This window comes from Ambystoma mexicanum, chromosome 1p (genome assembly GCF_040938575.1).
Source record: "Ambystoma mexicanum isolate Mex_15411 chromosome 1p, UKY_AmexF1_1, whole genome shotgun sequence".
NCBI classification, from domain to species: Eukaryota; Metazoa; Chordata; class Amphibia; order Caudata; family Ambystomatidae; genus Ambystoma; species Ambystoma mexicanum.
Window position 1 is genome coordinate 1,465,813,286 of NC_090921.1, and position 22,983 is coordinate 1,465,836,268.

Here is a 22,983-nt window from a genome sequence, read left to right on the forward strand (position 1 = left end):
ATGGGCATCATGACAAAACAACGAGTGCGGAGGGAGGGGTTGGAAGGGGAAAGGGATGTGATATCGTTTCAGCAGATTATTATGAGTGTGGACATACATCGATTCAATGAACTAAGATACCCACACACCCAGAGATGGCTCCATTAACGGACAGTGATCTGTTCCTATTTTTCGGACCATTATTGATCAAACAATATTGGTTACCTCTCGAATCCCTGGAATCACTCATGGACATTATCAGGAACTTGGAATCCTGTGGGATAATTCCTCTGATCCACAGTACCTTTAACAACTCGGTACTCGGGATACTGAAACCCAATGGGCAATGGAGAGTATGTGCAGACCTGAGGGAGTTGAACAAATGGGTCCACATGTCAAGATCGCCACTTCCCTACATCGATCAAGGACTGGCACATATCCAGGGGTCACAAGTGCACTCAGCCATTGATTTGACCTATGGCTACTGGATGGTACTTGTGAGTAGGGAAGGCCAGTACAAGCTTGCCTTTACCTTCAGGGGGGCAGCAATACACATGGACCCAAACACTCTTTGGATGTATAAACTCCAGAAATTAGCTAAATATATATAATGCCATGCCCGACTTGGGCGAACGTGGAAACCTTGCCTATGTAGACAATGTTTTGATCAAGAGCTCAACTGTGGAAGAACATATTGCAAAAATGTGCTATGTTCTGGCCCAGTTGCAAGACCAAGGCAAACTTCCTAGGGCACGAAATCACCCCTGGGGATCTCACCCCCAGGCGAAGAAAGTGGAAGCATTATTGAAATTGAAAGACCCTACCATTCTGCGAGAAATGAGAAGCCTTCTTGGACTCACTAATTACAGTTGAAAGTTAATTGAGTACTACGCAGAGGTCACTCGACCCCTGGTCCATTTATTAAAGGCTGCAGGCAAGTAGAAGTGGGATCCGGAACAATCTGAGGCAGTTAAACAACTGAAAAGAAGCCTTTATCAAGTTTTTGTTTGGCTTACCCCATTTAGCATAAGGAGTTCTTCTTAGAGACAGGGTTTTCAGATACATGTCTAACATCAGTATTGCATCGAAAGCACAACAAGGTCAACAAAGTTATTTTTTGTGCAAGCCAAACTTTAAGCTGGGTGGAGGAGAAGTTCAACTATTGTAAGAAGGCACTTCTGGCAATGGTATGAGCATTGAACAACCACTGTACATTCATCCGGGGGAGCACATCATTGTAGGGACTGTTCAATAATCCTTGCTGTCTTTACAAAGTGACAGCATACAGGTTGGGAATGTATCTAATTCCAGAATTTCTTCCAGAATTCTATCCATGCAAGCCTTTCCTGTGCAGGTCAGGCATGGCCAAAACAAGAAGAGTCCCTTAGCACAAATATTTGTGAACTTGCATTATTGTGCTCAAGAAAACGGTCTTGAGGGTGAATGTTTAGTGACAAAAGACAATCTGGAGGCCTACCTAGAATCCCTGCACAAGGACTATGAAGAAGACATTTGCCAGGGGATACCGACAGTCTATGTGGACAGGTGCTCCTACCACGTTGTCAACAATGGGGAAAAATAACTATTGGCTGACATTGGGAACGCCTGGGTTAATGATACCCATGAACCCTCTGATGGTTACAAAATAGGTCCCAGAAGTAGTCAGGTGGCAGAGTTGATGGTCATATATGAATCCATTCTCACTGGGTATACCATCAACTCAAAGAATTGGTGATAATCACTGACTCAGACTATATCAGGGATGGGTTTGTGGAACACCTGATCAATTAGAATAGAGGCATGCTTTGTGCTAACAACAAACCATTCAAACATGGCAGACTAATCCAATCCATTGATGATCTGGTGACCTCTGAAGAGATGACCATTTGGAAAATGATTAGAGGTCATTCCAAAATAGAGAAGCTGGATAGGACTGGGAAGGACCTGGCTGACTAGCTGGCTACAAATGGAGCTCTGCCGGGGGGGTTTCATAGATACAAAATCCCTGCAGAGAGAAATTCAAGTTACAGCTGTGACCAGGTCTCAAACTTGTATTAACAGTGAACTTTCTGCTGCTCAGTGGAGTAAAGGTACCCGGATGCAGATTTGATCACTGCACAAAAAGAGGGCTCTATTATTGGAAAATGCTATCAACATATCGGAAACGCAGTGAGTTTTTGGCTAACAAAAAAGGATCTCCGGGTGTTGATGAAATTGTCCAAGATGTTTCGAATCTAAGACGATTTGTTGGTAAGGAGATCAATATCTGGATGTGACCACTGGGTAGTACCTACCTCGTTCCAGAGCCTGATGTTGAATCATGCCCATAATGTGGCTACTACCAGTCATGGGGGGTTTCACAGGACATCAAAAATGTGTGGCCAGTTGCATACTGGCCACATAAGGGCCCTAACACATATCTAAAGGGGTGTCTTGTGTGTGCTCAATTCCAACCAATTTCTCCCCCACATCAAGCTCCCCTAAAGAAATGGGAAATGAAATTGCCTTGGTCAGATTTGCAAATTGATTTAACAGGCCAGTGATTCACTCCTCTAGGGGAAACAAATGCATATTGACGGTAACATACGTATATACAAAGTGAGTACATTGCCTTCCAGTCCCCAACTGTAAGGCGGAGACAGCTACCACTTTAATGATCAACCACATCCCTCTTTTTGGCCTTCTGAAAAGGATTGAGTCTGCTAGAGGGAGTCATTTTACCAATGAGGTGATGTCTGAGATGTGGAAGATTCTAGGGGCAAAAGGAAAACTCCACATAGCTTACAAACCCAGCATTGGGCTGAAGTGTTGGGAGATACAATAAGACCATTGTGAGTATACAAAAGAAGTTTGTGGGTGACTCTGGGCCCAGTTATGACATTCAATTGCCACATGTCCTGATGGCTCTTAGGTCTAGACCTTTCTTTGCAGCCAAAATGTCTCCATTTCAACTGTTGACCGGATGAAAAATGGTGTTGTGTCAGCATCTGCTCTTTAGAAGTCAGGATGGGTTAACCACTCATGAGTATATTGAGAACCTAAGGAAGCACCTCCAGCATGCCTTTGCTCATGCCCAGTGCAACTTAGAGAAGTCGGCTGAAGGGATGAAGTCGTACTATGATTTGAAGACCACAATAATGGAGTATGAGGTAGGTGAAAATGTTTATCTCTACAATTTTCAGAGGAACCAATAAACCAAGGAACGAAAGTTCCTTCCGTTTTTTGTCACAGGAGTTTTGAGATTGTGGATCAAATGTCGTCTGTTGCCTATAAGATCAGCATCACAAAAGGAGAACAGATTGAGGAGAAACGGGTCCATAGCAATCATTTAAAAAGCTGTCATCCCATACTAGCTTTACAAGTGATTGAGGAGTCCACGGAAGTTAGAACAGAGGAACACTCTGAGGATTGAAAGGTAAAATCAAAACCCCAAGATGGGAACTTAAATTTGTAAACGGTAAACAGTGAGTAATTAAAATTAAAATGTTAACCCAAGATTGATGTCTTAAAATGAATAATGTCTGTAATTGCAAATGTTCTAATGCTGTGAGTTGTCTGTCCAGATAAATTATATTTAAACATACATTCTTGTGCTTGATATATTGCTTGATATATTGCACTCTGCACACCATTGATTAAATGGTAGTCAGATACTATTTCAGAACGTCCCTTGTCGGATGTAAATAATTTTATGAAAGATCCAGGTGCGGTGGAGAAAAGACTGTCCTGGCACATGGGCCGTATAGATATATGTTGTTTATGAGTTCCCAAAAACGGGGAACTCCTGTCCCCTGCACAATGTCTTAGGCTAGACGACAAACAATGTTTTCACATATATATTCATTAATTATTGTTTGAATTCAACTCAGATATAATCGTTTTTTAGGACAAAAAAGCTTTCAAAGTATGGAAACATATACATTTATTGAACAATATTAGTTTGTGCAAAAGACGTTTTTTTAAATGTTCAATATAGTACTTAAAAACAAAGGCCCCAATGCATTTCAAGAGTATCTCTCTTTATCAGGGGAAGTTTTCATAAAATGTGTCTAGAAACAAGGCAAAAATATTTTCGGGTAAATGGATTTTCATCTCTCAACCAATAGTTAATGCAATAACATATTGTTGCATCATGTAATATAGGTAATCGAACCACCATTACCTCTTGATTTTTGGAATCTTCCGAAATACACTATTATGTCGATTTTCTAATCACTAATGTGAACAGTTGCAGTTCCTAATATAAATGAAATAGTCATGATCAGACAAGTAAAGGGCACCTCAGCGGATCTTGATGTATATGAGCAGTCAAAGATTCTTATCCAACTCTATGTCACCTGCATAGTCTGCATGATGGAGTTCTTGCAATCACTATTGTTTCAAAAAGCGTGACCCGTGAAGATAGATTCCTTACTGGGTATTTATAATCTATACAATATCTAAACTTGTGGTCAGACCTAATTCTGATATTCACTCACTGCACTTAAGGTGACTCTGTGTTGCAACTGGCAAGTAGTGATTATATGATGCTCCTCAGTAGTTCTTCGGATTATATCCCTCTTCTGTTCTAAAAGTAAATAGACTTAGGTCTTTTAGACATGTTGCCATTTCTCTAATTTTAAACATTACGTTTCTTCAATGCGCTAGATGAATTACACTCTATATACCTAAAAGCAAAATGATTTTTCTGTCCACTCACCTCAAGTGGAGGTACATTTGTGGATGTATAGTTGTATATTAGGGGGATGTCTAGTTGTAGATTAGAGGATGATGTCTCCCTCATTCTTCCATAAAGGAATTCCATATATTTCTGCAAATAAATGAATTAACCTAGTTTTAAAAAAGTCCCAACAAGAGGCATCATGTTTAGAACTCATTCATCCCCCATTTTTGTTACAAACTTACTAATATCTGAAAAGTGTGTTAAGATCCAGAGATTTACCCATCGAGTTTTCAAAGAGTGACTTGCGTGCCTTCAAAATGGCTGCTATTTCAATTTGCGTGCCGTGGCTCCATGACATCATCACGTAATGATGCTGATGACATCATGCGTGTAACAACAAAGGTTTTTTTAATAAATATCATTGTTTTGCCACATTACAAATACAAGACATTTTTTCCTGTTCATGAAAAGTGCCTGGACAAGAAAGGGGAAACATGATCTCATATATAGCCTTTTCCAAGTAAAGGCAGTGTACTGCCTTTCCCAAAACACAGAGCCTTGTGCCTTATATATGCTGAAATCGAATGTCGTATAATCAAAATAGAGTGACAGCATTTGTTAGCCTAGTCATAAATAAAAGTAAATAAAATAGCCACTTCTTATATGCAAGTAGTGGAAGTTATCTATTTTCTCCTAAGTGAACACATTGTACTGTGTCAACCATAGTTAAAAACACGAAACATTTGTGGCCCACACATACATCATATAATCCTTGTAAAGGAACACACCATAATTTTTGACCTTTTTCTAATTCTAATCTTCGGCTAATCTCATATGGTTGTTATTGTGAGCGTCAATTTAGTAATGACCTCAGGTGAAAATTTAGTGTATACTGCACTGGTGATCCCTAATAAGTGTGAAACCGGGTAAACACGGCCAAACTTTTTAAAATCTGCAAGGAGCTGACCAATCCTACTGCAGTATCTTCCACTACCACACCCACCTAGGGCTTCTGCTTGACCCTAGCCTTTCATTTGACCACAAAAACTTAGGACATTTGGTCCTCACTCTCATCTGCTCCCCTCCCTCCCTCTACCTCTCCCAGGCCCTCCTTGGCTGCCCCTTCTCCCCTCAACCATGTCCTCCCTCTCTCCTGTCACACCTGATGAGGTTTCCATACAAGTCTGGTCTATGAACATCTCATCCAAACAGGTGTCTCCCATCCCCTCCAGAACCATTAAGGACAACGTTGACTCTCTAGCTCCAGCCTTGGCCGATCTCTGCAACCACTCCTTTGCCACTGGCATTTTCCCCTCTCCCCTCAAGCACTCCCTTGTTCACCCACTGCTCAAAAAGTCTTCTGCCGACCCCTCCAGCCGGCAAACTATCACCCAATTTCTATTACTCCTTTCCTGGGCAAACTCCTGGAGAAATTGGCTATCTCGCAACTAACCCTCCACACTGCATCTTTTGTTTGTCTCCATGACCATCAGGCACGGAATCTGCTCTCCTGAACACCCATGAAGACTTGCTCTCTAGCCTTGACTCTAACTCTCCCTCTGTCCTCATCCTCCTTGACATTTCTTCTGCCTTTGACAAAGTGAACCACAACATCCTGATCACCTGTCTCCGAGATACCCAGGGGATCATGGATCAGGCATTGGCGTGGCTATACTCTTTCATCTTGGACCGACCTTCGCAGGTTGAACTTGAGTCCTTCCTCTCCTCCATCACACACTCTACATGTGGTGTTCCCCAGGGATCTACTCTCTCGTCCTGGTGCTTCAATGTCTATTTGGGTCCTTTGGCCCAACTGATCTCTACATTTTCCTCTAACTTTCAGTGTTATGCAGATGACACGCAGCTCTCTCTACCGTTACCCTCGGCCTCTTCCTTCTCCATGCTCATCCATGACTGCCTTTCCACTATTCAGGCATGGTGAGCCTCTAATGATCTCTGCCTTACATGCCAGTAAAACAGAGATCCTTCTCATTGGCACCCCTGCTTCCACTTTTCCCCTTTCACTCTGTCTGGCCTCCCTTGGCCTACCTAACTCTACCCTCCGCCCTCTGCAACTCATCCAAAACAGGACCGCAAGACTTATCCTTGGCCTCAAGCCCAGTGACTGCATCTCTTCAGCTCTGAAATCCCTACACTGGCTCCCGGTGGCTGCAAGGATCAAGTTAAAGACCCTCTATATTGTCCACAAGGCCTTCTGGGCCTGGGGCCCACACTATCTCCAGTGCTCCCTTCCTAAGTACCTTCCTTCCGGAGCCCTCCCTCGTCTACCTCCAATTCTCTACAGGTGAGTCACTTCTCCAAGCAGAGACTGGGTTTTAGATCTCTTTCCTCTGCAAGTACCTCCCTCTGGAATGGCCTCTCTGCCACTCTCTACCTTGCGCTGGACCCCTTTAAGTTCTGCAAGCTCCTCAAAACCTCCCTTTTCTCTTTGTCCTTCTCTCTGCCTCTCCCCTGCCAACCTTTCCCCACCTTCCTTTTCTCTCTGCTTTCCCTTCCTTCCTCCTGCTGTTATGTTGACTGGCTGCCTGGTGCTGCGCTGAGTCATGTAGGACACCTGGCAGCCCCTACCCCGTTCCTAGCACTTGCCTTCGGGCCCTCCTGCACTGCCACCTGGCCTTCCTTGCACTTCCTGGGCTTGTTTCCCTTGGAGGCCCTGCCTTCCTTCACTTATCCCAGGGCACTGTTCCACTGGGTGTACTTCTCCCCCTTGCCATCCACTTCTTGTATTCAGACTTGCACAATGTAAATTATACTAGGCCTAGTCATATTGTTTGTCTTGTTCTCCCCTGTTTTCCCCCCTCCCTACCTGGATGCGCCTTGAAACACTTGTGTATAGGTGCATTCTAAATAATCTATCAATCAATCAATTGTAATATTCCTTGATATTGACTAAATGTCCCACTAACTTTATTCATTATTCTCATTATGGTCAATTGTTTCAGGTCTCAGATTTATTCTCCCTCCTTGGAGTGTCCATTCTAATGCCGGGGCATACTTTTTTGCTCACACATTATTCATTTCTTGATTATGAATTTGAATTTCTCCTACTCAAAAGAGTGTACAGTCTATTCGCCTTTCACTGTACAGTCCAGCTAATAGCATGACTGGTCATGATAAGGTAAAACAATCCCCACAATGTGTTCCACACTTTAGGGTCAGAGATCCAAACTTCTATGGACCTCTGCTGTATTCACAATTGGTTAAGCCTGCTTATGCTAGAAAGGGAACTAGTCTAAGTTAGATGATCTAAACTTTTAGGACTCTGTGGTCTAGGTTCCACAGTATTCATAGAAAGGCCCCAAATAGAAGTCTTCATTCATCCCTAATGGGGCTATTGCATCTAAATGATGGATCCAAAACAATTCTCTTTGGGGCAATTCTTTGTTGATGTCTCCACCCCTAGGCAGGGGGTGTACAATCTCTAAAACCAGAAATTTCATTTGTGCACGGTGTGTCTACATAATATTTACCACATGGGCATTTGACGGCACAGATTGCATTATCTATGCCTTAAAATGCCAATGTGGTAAATATTATGTAGGCCAAACTGTTCACGAACTGAAGGAAAGATGGACGGAACATAAATCAAACATCAGGACTGCAAATAACAAGTCACAGTACAGACACTTCAACGATAACAGACACACAGTAGCACACACGAAATGTGTGGTTTTATAGATTGTAAACCCCCTGCCTGGGGGGGAGACATCAACAAAAAATGGGGCCTCCATGGAAATGGGGAGTAACCGTTACCGAATCCCTTCTGATGTCCCGGTGGCACCAGGATATCAGGCGTCAGTAAATGTGTTCCGGGTTGCCGGTAACCCACCGCCTACCGGCGGGTTTTACCAGCAACCCCGTAATGAGCCCCAGAGTCATCTTAAGTGAGGTGAGTGAATATTTGAATTTATGTCTGGTCAGAAGGTTGGATATTGTATAGATTATAAATACTCAGTAAGAAATCTGTCTTCACAGATCACGCTTTGTGACACAATAGTGATTTCAAGAACTCCATCATGCTTAGGATGCAAGTGAGATAGAGTTGGATAAGAATCTTTGACTACTCAGATACATCAAGGTCCTTTGAGGTGTCATTTACTTCTATGATCATGACTATTTAATTAATATTAGGAACTACAACTGTTCACACGAGTGATTAGAAAATCAACATAATAGTGTATTTCTGAAGTTTCTTGAAATCTAGAGGTAATAGTGATTGGATTACCTATATTACATGGTGTAAACAGTATGTCATTGCATTAACTATTGGTTGAGAGATGAAAATATATTTACAAAACAAATGTTCTGGATTGTTTCTAGACACATTTTATGAAAACGTCCCCTGATGAAGAGAGATACTCTCAAAACGCTTTGGGAACCCTGTATTTCAGCACTATATTGAAAATGTAAAATACTTTTTTTGTACAAACTAATATTGTTGAATGAAAGTATAAGTTTCCTTAGTTTAAAAGCTTCTTTGTCCTAAAAAATTATTATCCCTGAGATGAATTCAAGCAATAATTAATGAATATTAATGTGAAATTTGGCGTCTAGAATAAAATAGTGTGCAGGGGACTGGAGTTCCCCATTTTGGGAACTCACAAACTACATAAACATACATTCTTACCAACTCTTTTTTACTCCTTTTACTCCTTTCCATAGAAAACTACTTTAAATTCCTTCCAGCCCAGGTGAAGAGGAGTCCAGAGAGGACCACAAAAAACCTGGAAAAGAAAGAAAAAGGGACTGAAATCCATGGAGGAGGCCCCATCCATACTCCGGCAACGCAGAAGATGGATGGAAACCAGATCACCCACTCCTGAAGGAAAAATAGAGAACAGGCCATTCTCAATCGAAAGGAAAGAACTTGGGACTGATTATAAAAAATAAATTAAAACCCCACTCTCCCTGACTTTCCACAGTCATTTCAACGTGAGAAGAAGAGCAGGGAGGTGGAGGTTTGTGGGGTATTTTTAGCCCCATGATGTCGATGAACTGCTTCAGGCTAAGTTAGGCCCAAAGGTTCTGAAATATGGAACACTAACTGTGGGTGGGCAGAAAAAAGCCCAGCAACAGGGCCAGAAGGTGTATGATTTCAAAGAGATGACCGAAGGTGCATGCCCTTTCAGGCAGTTTTATTGAGGCACTGGGGGAGGGGGTCAGTTTCGCCAAAATAATGAACTTCTATGAAGAACCATGTGCATCCTGCAACCTTAATTGAGCACGTACCATATCAAAAACAAAACTTAATTGCCAGAAATAATTAAAAGGCAGACATTAATGAAGGTTTGACACTGTTCGCCTGGTGCAGCAGCACAATGTATATTATATAATTCAAGATAATGGTGCAGGCCTCATGTGGAAAGAAAATGCAGCAACTTAAAAAGCACAATTTCTGTTCATCAGAGCTGACTTAAAGCTGTTCATAGCCCAGGAAGATATCCCTCCCCATATTAAATCACAAAGGTCAAACGCTCCTTCACCTCTCATAATACTTGCCAGACCCGTTTGGTCAAAACCTGTTGAAGCTTACCAGAGCAGGGGAATGGGGTGTGGCTTGGGCCTGGGACAGAGGTTTATGGGGGTGGAAGGGTGTCCACTGAGTAAACAAAAGTGCAACCCATGCAGCTGAACATTCTAAAATACCCAATATTGAATTTAGTTTTTGGAGGGTCTATAGCCTATAGAAAATATTTTGATAGGCAAGAGAAGGCCACATGATCCCAGGGGCCCTGGGGTGAGTTGTAGTCCCTCTGCCCACATAGATAAGGACAGTTCAGGACATTAGCCTTTTTAAGAATGTAAAGAGATTTTATTGCAGACTATGTCAATAGAAGAGAAAACCAGGCCCCGCCACAGGGCTTGGGAACAAACATATTTAATGTCATTGAAGCTACAGATATGCATATAATTAGAGATTAAAATAGGCATATATGTTAAATCATGGAAACCATGACAGATACAGAGGTGGTTCAAACATTCCTGAAAAGCACAGAAAGTGGCCTAGCTTCTGGTAGGACTCTGCTTAAAATGTGTCCTTGGGAACCAAGGTTATAAGACGAAATATGATTGCAGCTTCCCAGAATAAGTTATAGATAAAAGAGCCTGGTATCTGGTATTTTATGGAATCAAATACCTGTATGTAAAATATCAGGATCCTAACTTGAATCCGTTCTGTGGAAATTAGAAAAATCTGTCTTTCGTGAAGGCAACCTCCTGTCGACACCAGACATAGTTCATTGCGATCGGTAAGATCAGACCAATTTAGAAATATATGGTTTGTTACCCTTATTTGCAAATTGGAAAAAAGTGCCATGTTGAAGATTTTTAACTTCATATTTCAGTTGGTCAGAAATGTAATTTCAGATGGGTGGAGTACGAGCTCCCAGAAATGGGGCCTGGAGACCTGATGACCAACCATTGGGAAGAGGGGAAGCTTTGTTGAGGGGGACAAACAAAAGATGTCCAATCAGAATAATTAGCCAATGAGCCGATACACCCTAATTTAGATATTTTGGCGGGTGGCTAGGGGTTTTAAAACTGGACACCCAGTGAGAAAGGGGGATCATCAGACAATAGGAGACAAACAAGATCAGACAAGAGGAACACACATTTCAAGGAAGAAAGGAGGAACTAAAAAGGAGGAGGAAGAGGCTCTACAATCTGGAGAGGCAGACAGAAGGGTTGATGCTGGAAGCCATCCATAACACAGACAGGAAGGCTGTCCAATCAGGCCCCATTGGTTCTAATGAGATGACCCAGGATGACCTCCTGATGACTGTACCTGTGCAGGACTCAGAGAGATTCAAAGTAAGTCAAGTTTTACAACCAACAATACAAACCGTTTGTGGGGATCTATTTGAACTAATATCTTTCCCCTAAATAAAAATGAATGGGGTGGGCAACAGGAAGTAGATCCCTAGCATTTCCTTATTGATGAATAATGTAATTAATTCCCACATAGCAAAACGACTCTGAGACGATCTTGGGGAAATTCTAAATCTCTGGCATCTCTCCAAGTGCAAATAATTGTCAGGGTTTATTAGATGGTCACTCTCAAATCAGGGAGTTCCCCCCCAGCCCCAAGCAAGGTGGCACACAACAAAAAACTTTACAGATTCAACTTTAGTGAGGCCTCCACTTCTATTGTATCCTACATCAAAATACCCTCTTTACCATCAATCGCTAGGAACCAGGCTGGTGGATAGTAAGAATATGTATAATATATAATTAAGTTTTTGCAAAAGAATAATAGGCAATCACCAAAACATCAACCACCAACGCTGTTGCACTACACAATAGCACACATTCAAATTTCTTGCACCAATTGACTGACATAGGTTTAAAGGACTTTCAATTGCTATAAGAAACAGGTAACATTTTGAAGTTTGCGGTTACAATTTGCATCAGATTTTTTGCAAATTAACCAATAGGAAAAATACAAAACACACAGTGATTGCTTAATTTGGCACAATACTCCTTTCTCCCAACAACCCCCATGCTCCAGGCATCAATTAGATATGACCCCTCTGATTTGAAGGCATGGTACAGGGAGTGGGAACACAATGGAAAAATCGTTTTGGCTTTTTATTACAAAGGAAATGTTTGGAAAAGGAACTCCAATGGGAAAATCGTTTTGGGCTTTTTATTTAGGTAAAATGCAATGTTTTGGGATTCTGATTTGGGATTCAAGGGAATAAACGGGGAATTTCGTTTTTGCACCACTCCTACAATGAAAATGCAAGGCTCTGTGATTCTGATTTGGACTGAAAAGGAAAATTTGTTTCGCACAATTTGTTTTCAAAGGGAATGCAAGGTGTTGGGATTTTCGTTGTGAGGACACTAGCACATTCAATTGAGCAGCAGGGTTACCCAAATACATTACAGATGAGTGTCATTTACAGGGCACTGGGATAATCCTTTGTCAATTTCGAATTTTGACAAAAACATCACCCTGTGATGAATGACACTACGGGAATTTATTACATTATATTTTTAGTTAATTGTGCTAAGGGTATACACACGTTCACGCCCCTCCCAGTAATGGAGAGCACCCACCAATGCAAAGGTAAGGGTTAAACAGACAGATTCAAACACGATTCAAGGTGACTGGATAGGGTGTTCTTCTATAGAGGATTCACTGATTTAACTTTTTAGTTCAATATGATCAGGACCACCCAGTTTTGCCGCTAAGGGAAAGTTATTAAGGCAGGTATCACCCCACACAATTCATAGCTTTGGGATATATCTATTTACATGATCTTGCATATTGATAGGGTAAAACCCTCCTCACAGGGGACCTGGCTGCTCATGTGACCCCCTCAAAGAGGCCCACCACACCACGGCTCACCTCATCACTGGCTCTATGAAATGTTACCACATCACTCCACTTTGCTTGATTTACACTGGCTGCCCTTCCCGGTTAGGATCTGGTTCAGAACCGCGTGCCTCACATGCAAGACAACTACCATTGGTGCGCCGGCCTACCTGATGGCCAAATTAAAAACATTGGGTTGCAGGCAGACATTTCACAGTAAGAGCATCAACAGGCTGAAAACTAGACTGGCCTGCAAGTAGAAAACTTGGAGACAGTTCTCCGTCCAACAAGGCATTGGTGTGGCCTAGATTTCGGCTCTCTTGCACACACACCATCCATACATTGTACTGCGATTATTATTACTAATATTCACTTGATGACTTGTTAAATTCTCGCTACCAATATTAATCTCTATGACCTGGGTAGCGCACCAGGGTTCCTGAGCTCCTGAGCTATGTTTGCGCAATCACATTATATAATAATAATAACCAAACCCAACCCATCTTTACAGGTCCTGAGAGTCTGTCAGAATAGCATCAGGGAACCATATAAAACCCAATCACATACTATAACACTTCATTAACAGGAAAGGCCATCCTAAAATGCCCAGTAGCACCCATGGCCTGTCCCCACAGAATTAGGCATGACTTGCAGTGACAGGTGTGGGCCTTCCTACATGTTTAGTAACGGGAGTCTCTGCCTACAGGGAGCAGCAATGCTGCCCTTGCTGGTGCAGCCTCCCTCCATTACAGTGACTGAGGCGCCAGGGAGGCACTTTCACTTTAGCAGTGAGCAGTGGGGAACCGGCCTACAGGCAACTGTCGACTCCCTAGCAGGCATCTACACCATGAGCCCTTGTGAGGGCACAGTAGTTTCTGCTCCTTTCACCATCTCATTGTCACCCCAACCCCCTTCTTCCATCTCTCCTCCCACACATCCCTTTGAAGCAAAGAATGTGTTATAAAGCTTCTAGTGCGTTATCCCTTAAGCTTAACAAATGTTTTATGTCAGTGTGTTTGTTATGTTTAAGTACTTTTAATTCTTATATAGGGACAATTGTGCTTTAATATGCACCTTTTTTTACCAATTTTTCAAAGTTTTCTTGGACAAAGAACCCCCAAACTCCCCTAAAAAGGGTTGGGCTTTCTAGCGACATTCACTCGCACAGAGGACAATGAGGCCAACCCCTGCGCTTAAGTCAGGCCTTTGCTCATTGGCTGGCTCAGCGGGCTCTCTCTCCGTTTTAAGGGGCAATTACCAACCTGAGCCACTGCCCTTGAGACCAAAGGCCTGCAGAAGCCGCTCCGCGCCTAATCACTGAACTTCCTAGTGCCACAGACGAGCCACTCACAGGGCCGTCCTGGTAATAGCTTGCGAGACGCCTCTAAGCTGGTACTTAGCAACCCACACATCTCGTGCACAGCCGCTGCGTAGGAGCCTGCACGGCGTGTAGAGCGGCAGTCACGTCACCTGGCATCTGTATCAGGTAGCAGCTGCAACCCCTGCCTCCCCTCCTCCTCCCCCGCTTGCTATCCCCGCCTCTGGCTTTGACTCAGAGGTCGCAGGGGCAGAGTCAGAAATGTAAAGTAAACATTCCTCGTGCACAGGGCAGAGTGACGGGCCTACATGCTCTTGACATCTACCTCTTTGTCTCCAGCCCAGCACAGTCATTATGAAGAACACCTGCAATGGCTATTTCCTGCTACCAGCATCTCTCTAATAATATTAAACTCAGCATGTAAAAGACAGTTGCAGGACAATGGCATGCCATGCTTTACAAAGCATGCCGTGTCGGCCTATATCTACAGGAACGTTCAAAGCGAATACTACATTAAAAGTGCATAAAGAAATCACAACGAAAACAAAAAGCCTTGAGGGCACCGCAGAGAGATTTATGGCAACTAAACTATACATGCCTGCGTATCCCCGTGCCGTGCCATCCGAGAGCAGAGCATGCAATCCTGTGTGTTCCTTGCATTCCAGGACATGTAGTCCTTGCAGTGCTTAATTTGTAAAAAAATAAGTGCCAGTGCCCAAAGAATCCTAGATAACTAAAGCCAGCCCCGATGGCGCCGCGGTGCCAGCGGCCCGGCTCGGTGCTAGATCGGTCCACAACCAGCCCATCACACTGCTACTGTTCCATGTCACATGCTTAGCACTGCAGCATATGCTGGCACAGGCTAGTAGTGGGATGGATGCGGAGGGAGTACTTACATCTATCTTTGTTTATTTCACAACTTATTTTATTACATGTTTTAAATCCCTGAAAGTACTGTGGGATTAACTAGATTTTTCAGGTTGGCATTATCTTGCATTCTGGGAGTTATAGTTTAACATTAAAACCACAATGATATTCTTTTGGCTTAAGATGTTGCTATACAGATTTACATGCTGTCATGTGGCTTTGATTAGAAATGTGTGTTTTTTGTAAGTAAACTCTACAAGACATTATTACTGTAGACCTTGAAATCCAACTATTTGAGCCAAGGTTTGTGATCCTGGTCAGACCCCTTACCCCCTCGACATCCCCTGCTATGGCCTACGATATGGCTACTGGCCACTACATGTCTTTTGTATGTAGGTTTCCTATTCATATTGAAGTGGAGGTTATGTTCGGGATAGCCCTCTTATCTTCTGCCTCAGCACCCGTAGTGCTGCCTTGCACATAAAGCAGGACAGGCACCATGCACACTTCACTGCATGAAAATAAAGGTCCCGCTGCTACGTAGACTTGCAAGGTGGAAGTTATACAGAAACTACAGCATCTGGGCATTTGATTGGCAGCTCCATAAACAACCCAATTAAATGTATGCCTCCTAATTACCTACAATTATTTTAGCTGCCACAAGTGTTTCCCCGTGCTGAGTAGTACCTTATGTAACATCTTCTTTCTGCTTTGCACACAGTTTCCATATGGGTCCATCAATTTACATGCTAGCATTGTCACAGAGAGCTAGGTGAGCTTTGCCCCATGGGTAAAAATCACTGGCAACATCAACAGTTTGGGCTTTTGTGTAGGCATGGGAAAGGCACTTGCCAGGAACTGCCATAGTGGTATTACCTGGCTATATATGGTAGCAGGCGAAAAATGGCGCAAATACCTGGGCATCTAATAGTAGTGTCTGGCAAATGTAATACTTATACAAAAGCCAAAACTGTTAGCTTTGCCATTACTTGTTTTTAACAGGACTTCAGTGAGGGACATGCATAGTGCTTATAAATCAATTGGCTGAAGGCAAACCTCGTTAGCACATTTTTTTATACCAGTAGCACGCCTACAGTGCCAATTAAGTCATTAACTCTAAGAAGTACTGGCAGGCGCTTCAAGTGCAAAGTTCGATGGTAAGGCTCCATTAAAGTAGGCTCAAAGAGTTCCAATGAGGTGGTGTTTTTGGTGAGAAGGGATGCCAACCCACTGAGTTATCACACTTGCCATGGCATCTCATCATTTACATCCATAGAAGGTTACGGGGGCAATCCAGTGTCAGCATCTATTCTAGACCGAGTGCATGTTGCATTTCGACATCAGCTCAATGATTTAAAGAAAAGAAAACTGCATGTTTTGTTCCCATTTCTCCCTAAATCATGCCTGCGTACATAATATTCATGCGTTTGAGGTTGAGAACGTACTTGGCACAATGGTATTCAATTAACATATTTCAGTTTATTTGTTTATTGCTATTCTCATCCGTGCATATTTTTTTTAAGAAATGCTGCGAAACCCCAGCAAGGCAAGCAGCATTCCATTTCCACAGCATGCAATTACGCCACTATGCCACACAGGGAACACACAGATGGCTGCTGATATATAGTGAGTCGGATAGCAAATTCTCACTATAAGTCTGGAAAACGTAATAAAATGACCGACTGCGGGGCAAGGCAAACCTACCCCCTCACGTAGATGGGCTCCAAATGCCCAGGCTCCTACATGAAGCAGGGCTGCAGCCTGCTCAGCTTGGCACCGACTTTCTTTCCATGTCTCTCTGCAGCTCTGTGCTCGGCACTGCCCGCCAATGGCGGGCGAGCGGTTGCAGGATGTTACTTTTTTACAAAACACTTGGAGCGGGGCCGGCTGAGGCCCGCTCCCAGTGTTTTGTAAAAAAGTAACATCTTCCTTCACTATCAGTTCACCTGGCGCCCTGGTGTCTCGCGCCGACTTGCTGCCTGCAGGCCCTGATCATGCAGAGCAGATCAGAGTAGAAAGGGCCTGCGCGAGACCTTCCAAGGCATGGGCTTGAAACCCGGCCCCTCGCTTACCTCAGTCAGCTCCCTCATGAATGTTTCACTTACCGCACCTGTTCCAGCCAGAGGCGTAGGTTAGTCGATGGAAGCGCCGTGTACCAGGCCCCGCGGGGATCCCCCAGCCGCACTCTGCTTCCGTGGCCATTCCTGTGCGCCTGTGCCTGCAAATTGTTCCTTTGCAGCACTGCGCAAACAGAGCAGCAGGTATTGGGGTGGGGCTGGCTTGGGGGAGACTTTCGGCCCAGCCTTCGTTTGTAGTCGGCCTCCTGTCAGTCATGGAGTCCACCCATGGACTGATCTTTTTTTTCTGGCGCCCGCGCCGCAGCCCACCCAAACGTGCACACTGTGCACTGCAGGCAGCCGTGCCCATGCGCACCAGTCAGTGCCAGAGTGTGACACGCACGGGTGACGTATGGTCACACACACCCACCACGTTAAAAAAACAGGCGGGGTGACCCGGCCGTGACCTGTCCCCTGACCTGCAGGCTGCATGCAGCACGTCAGCAGTCTGCATGCCAGGCAACAAAATAAAAAGAATAAGCTTGTGTCCGCGCTGCCGTGCGCAGGCAGGCTGGAGTTTTGAACTCAACTGTGCAGGTGCCCAAACGGTGCCCAAAAAAGAGTGCCGGTGTTGGCCACCGCCAAACACCGGCACAAATTAAGCACTGAGTCCTTGACTAAGAATGGGAAAGCAAAACTATAAATCCAAGAAGGCAAAGAAGCAAACCTGTTACCTGACTGGATGGGCACGCTGCAAGGACACGGGGTATTCTGCCATGTACACGGAACAGCTCAAGGGGAGCAAGGGAGTTGCAGGAAACACATATGCAGAAACAAGGAACGTAACGCCTTGCCAGCAACAATCATTGAATGTACCACAACGAAAACAAACAGAAATATTACGTCCAATAATTTCCTCAAGGTCAACCTAGACGTGACATCACTTCCTTTGGCACGCTCTGTCAAAGTTCAGGGTCACGCCGTCATTTCCACTACCTCTGGCAATTTGGTGAATTGAGGTTCCAGCATCTGTTTCACCAACGTCTACTCAATGCGGAGGATTCCCGTGCGCACAAATTCTGATGCCCCCCAGCCCCCACCCTACCACTCAGGGCAAGCATCGGGGTCGCTTAAAATATCTGAAACGGAAACTTTCTTAAAGAGGGAAACAGGGCAAACCTTCTAGGCTTATATTGGAAACAGAACCATTCATCCGAAATCCTGTGCAAAACAATATATTGCATCATATATCGCACATCATTTGGGATTAATAATTGTCATTATTTCCAAACCATTAGTAATCACTTTATCAATGTAAGAAGGGCGACATGCCATGCTCGGGGTTATCGTGAGTGGCATGCAGGCTCCACAGAGAGCCCTGCAGCAGGCGCCCAACCCATTCAGATGTTACATTAAGCGTTGGAATAAAAAATACAGGCACACAAAACAGCTGGGTTGCAATGTGCACATTAACTGGCAAAGGCTTCCTTCACAACATTGGGGTTCGAATGCAGCACCCAGCTCCCCAGCGCTGTCTGGTATGAAGCGACCATCGCTTGTCACGTCTTCTGACATTTTCAGACAACACATGAAAGATTGCTTTTTGAAACCCTCCCACCTATTATTGCATTTCAATGCTTTTGAATTGAAAGTTCAGGTTGGACCAGCAGTTCAACGTACATACCAATATTTCACATGCCATTTTGGAGGTGGTTGTCTGGACATGTTTAGCTTTGGCTATTATGCGGCGCTAAAGCACCACCTATAAGTCAAAACTACTCCATTAGAGTACAGCTAGGGGGAGATGGCATGAGAAGAGGGGCACAAGGTTTGTAAATGTTGTTTGGGTATTTACTCACCCATTGACTGCCCATGGCCTTGCTAATCCCTATGGTCTTTCCAAGCACTTGTGGCACCCCGCGCTGCCAAAAAACACACCCTATTGGGATGTCTTTGGTTAACTTATCAAGCCTTAACACCAGCCTTTGTACTCAAAGGGCCTGCCCGTGTTATTTCCGAGCAGGCTTCTGAGAGTTAATCGGCCTCATTATAAGGCTGGCGCTCCCGTAATGAAGGGGGCCAGTACGGGACCGGCCCCCTTCATTCCAGGAGCTCCGATGTCGAGCTTCCCATCGCGGGACCCAGATCGCACGCCTGGTAAAATCAGGCGTGCTTTCCGGGTCCCGCGAGGGGAAGAGGGAGGCAATATCGGGCCAGATGTAATCTGCCCGTTATTACCTCCCTCCCCATTGAGCCCTATGGGCCTCAAATGGGAATGGGGATGGGTTCCTGCAAGGAGGAATTACCGGGTCCTCCTATGTCGGAGTAACCCGGTAAGTCCCCATTGCAGGAACCCGGTAATGGAGCCCGGAACGGAGGCAGCCATGGAGCTAGTAGCTCCATGGCTACCTCCATTCTCGTAATGAGGTCCCATGGCTTAATTAGAGCTGTAAACGCGCTACTGGTATAATACAAATGTCTTGTGCGGGTCTGTCTTCGACCACTTGAATTATAAGCAGTGCTGGTGTACTTCACTGAAGTCCTGTAAAAAACAAGCATTGACAAAGCCAGCAGTGTTGGTTTGCATATAGGAATTTGCCAGTCACTGCTATTATGTACATGGCTGGGTGCTCACTCCATTTTGCAACTGCTATCATGAATAGCCAGCTAGTACCAACATGGCAATGCCTTGCAGATGCCTTCCACAGGCCTACAAAAAAGCCAGAACTCTTGGAATTGCCAATGCTTGTTTTTCTTAGTACTGTGGGGTTTGTAGTCCTGAATGTTCTCTTTATTTATTTATTTATCTATTTATTTATTTATATACAAGAGGAACAATGCTCTTTTGATCACAAAATAACGTACAAAAGATAAGAAATCGGATTTGATGGGAAGCCGTGAGTTTCCTACAATGGGTGAGTTTCAGTGACATTCCTACCAGGTTGCAGGGTGGGAGTAAATGGAACAGTACCCGGGGGCCATGCGTAAGTGGACATACATAGATTAAGGACAACCAACATTAGACATGGTTAATTGCAGGTAGGTGTTACAGCCAGTTGTACTCGTGATGTGACCATGATCGGTGAAGTGCTAGAGTGTAGAGAGAGAAAGTGAGGGAGAGAGGCAGGTTAGAGGCAGCTGTGGCCAATAGGCCAGCTATCGTCGGAGCCTCAGCCTCAAAGCGCCCGCCAAATTTATTTTATTTTTTTAAACCAAGAAAAATGCAGCGCTATGGTATGGAGTGGGCAAGAGCCCAGGCAGACCCTCGGCGAACCTGGGGGCTTGCCTCGGTGATCTAATGTGATCTGGGCGCACGCACTGTGCACCCAGAGCCTGTGTGCACAGTGCGCTCGCACAGAGCAGATTAGTTTCGCTGAGGGTTTATGACCCTGTGACAGAGCTGAAAGTGCACAGTGCGCACAAAGCAGAATCCATTTGGAAAACGCAATTCTCACCCAGCCCAGAGCTCCGCGGGCTCAGTGATCATTGCCTTTTCTCTAATGAATTCTGGTATTTGTAGTTTTGGGGATGTCAACACGGATGGTAATGCTCTAATAAGAAAGATGGCTTGAAACTACACAAAACATAGGGAGTCATTATGAGTTGGGCAGTAAGGGCTACCAGGCACCGGTAAGGAGACCGGTGCCGGTAATCCCTTACCACCCAATTCTGAGGTCCCTTAGCGGGACCCGTAAAGGACATGTGGTCAGACCACACGTCCTTTACGGGTCCCGCTAAGGGACCAGGGCGCTAATAACGGGCATGCTATTCGCGGGCCCGTTATTAGGGCCTTGCCCATTCCCATTGAGCCCTATGGAGGCTCAAATGGAAATGGGGAATGGTTGGTTGAATGGGGTCTTACCGGGTCCGCACAGGTCGGAATGTCCCGGTAAATCCCCATTCAACCAGACCGGTGCCGGACCCGGTATTGGAGACAGCCATGGCGCAAATAGCGCCATGGATACCTCCAATCTCGGAATGAAGGCCATAGTAAGGTACGCTTACCATGGTTTGTGTACTATTCAAGTAATGAAAGAAATGGCGCCATTTTTACGAACAATTACTTTCATCAGAGTTCAACTGGCAGCTCCGCCCCCTCTGAACTCCACCTGCTCGGAACTCTGCCCCCTCCCCCAAACTCTGCCCCCACCCGGGCCTCTGTGGGATCCCCCTCCACATTTTTTCCATTTCCACCACTGGTTAGAGGCGAGAGAATAATGTTAGCTAGAAGGCAGATGAGAGGTAGGTTAAGAGGGTAATTCTGAGACTAGGAGGTAGAGTTAAATGTGGCGAGCTGATAACTCTTGGTGCCCGATTCCATACACTTCTCTGATGCCAGACATTTCTGCAGCTGTGCTGGCCATTTTGACACTAACACTCACACAGTCTTTTGTTGCTAATGTGTCTGGCAATGGTGCCACCTTTCCCATCCACCAGTTCCGGGAATGCGATCTGACCCTGCCTCTGTGAAGGGAAAACTCAAGGGCGGAGTATGGAGCTCCGAAGCACCCTTGCAGATTCAGCTTGCAAGCACTTACCCTGGACTGCCGGAGCTCCCTGGTCCCTGGCATGTCCTCTGGGCGCCTCCAGCCCACCTCTCCGAAGGGCGTCCGGCAGGTAAAAAACGCCTGATGGCGGCTCGCGCAGCAACTGCCGCTGCGCCAAGTGCCGTGAAAGCAGATTACTTGGGTTTAAGGTTAACTACTTTCTCGAGCTCCAGACTCGCCCCCGCCTCCCTGGAATAATCTCGTTAGTCCGCCAGCATTAGTGACGCTGCATTAAACAGCGCCGAGAGTGCCGCAGGCCACAGGACTGAGCACTCACGCGCACTGAGGCCCTCATTCAGAGTGCGCTGCCTGGCCTTGCTGTGGCATGTTGTGCCTTGCTATATGGGGCTTCCTGGTTGTCCATACCTTTCCCTTACCAGCTCATCCTTCTGCCTTCCACATTGTACCACAGGCGTGAACTAGCCACTCGCCTTGTACCACATACTGCCTGGGACTCCAGCTACCAATATCATGTAACTAGGCCGCATATGGGCTCGTCAGTCATTCCCCATTCTGAAGTCCCACTGGTCGGTATTGGGGTGATGCAATATTACCACACGTGGTAACACAGTATGGCTGATACCACATGCAGTAATGCTTTGGCGTGGAAGACATTTCCCCTAAAAAATAGCAGGAGGTTTCCAATAGTTTCAAGTGAGAAAATCTGATGAAAAAATGTAATACTCTCCCCCAAGTTGTAACTCTCACCCGACAGAACACTTAACATTAATACTCACCATGGACAGGCGGAAGCTGGACGTGTCTGCACGCGCAGGGACCGCTCAGCCCAGAGAATCAAAATGGCGTGTCTAGGAGAAACTGCCGATCTTTCCAGGCCCCACTACCTCAACCAGAAGTCACTGCCAGGGGCCTGCTCTGCCTACTGATGGCGGCCTGCTCTGTTTCACGAAAGTTCCACCTTGTGTTAGTCTCCCGAACCAGTCCTTGTCCAAGAGAACCGGGAAATACACTTTATGGTGGTCTTTTACAATGGAAAACGCCCTTATGTCGTATTTTAGCCATTTAGAACGGCCTGAATAGGTTCAGAGATCGCCAGTGTTTCTCTCCCAGCTGTCGGGAATTGCCCCAGGCTCTGTTTGTCTTTTCATTCTGTCACTGGTATTTGTCCCACTATAAAGGATGGCCGCAGGTGCGCAGGATACCCGGGCGTAGGCCCCTGCTCACACACTCGACATGGGCCCAGTGCTCTAGGG

General features: G+C 45.0%; 1 protein-coding gene across 4 annotated transcripts in view; it reads right to left on the bottom strand.

Moving 5' to 3' along the window:
• SEMA4A (semaphorin 4A) overlaps positions 1–21,879 on the bottom strand; it is a 733,849-nt gene extending 711,970 nt beyond the window's left edge. For 2 of the 4 annotated variants that reach the window (XM_069607120.1, XM_069607124.1), the window contains exon 1: positions 21,761–21,879. The gene's annotated coding sequence lies outside the window, so the exon portion shown is untranslated. The remainder of the gene's footprint in view (positions 1–21,760) is intronic. The other 2 variants (XM_069607119.1, XM_069607125.1) reach the window with 1 other exon arrangement.
• Between the last annotated feature and the right edge of the window lie 1,104 nt (positions 21,880–22,983).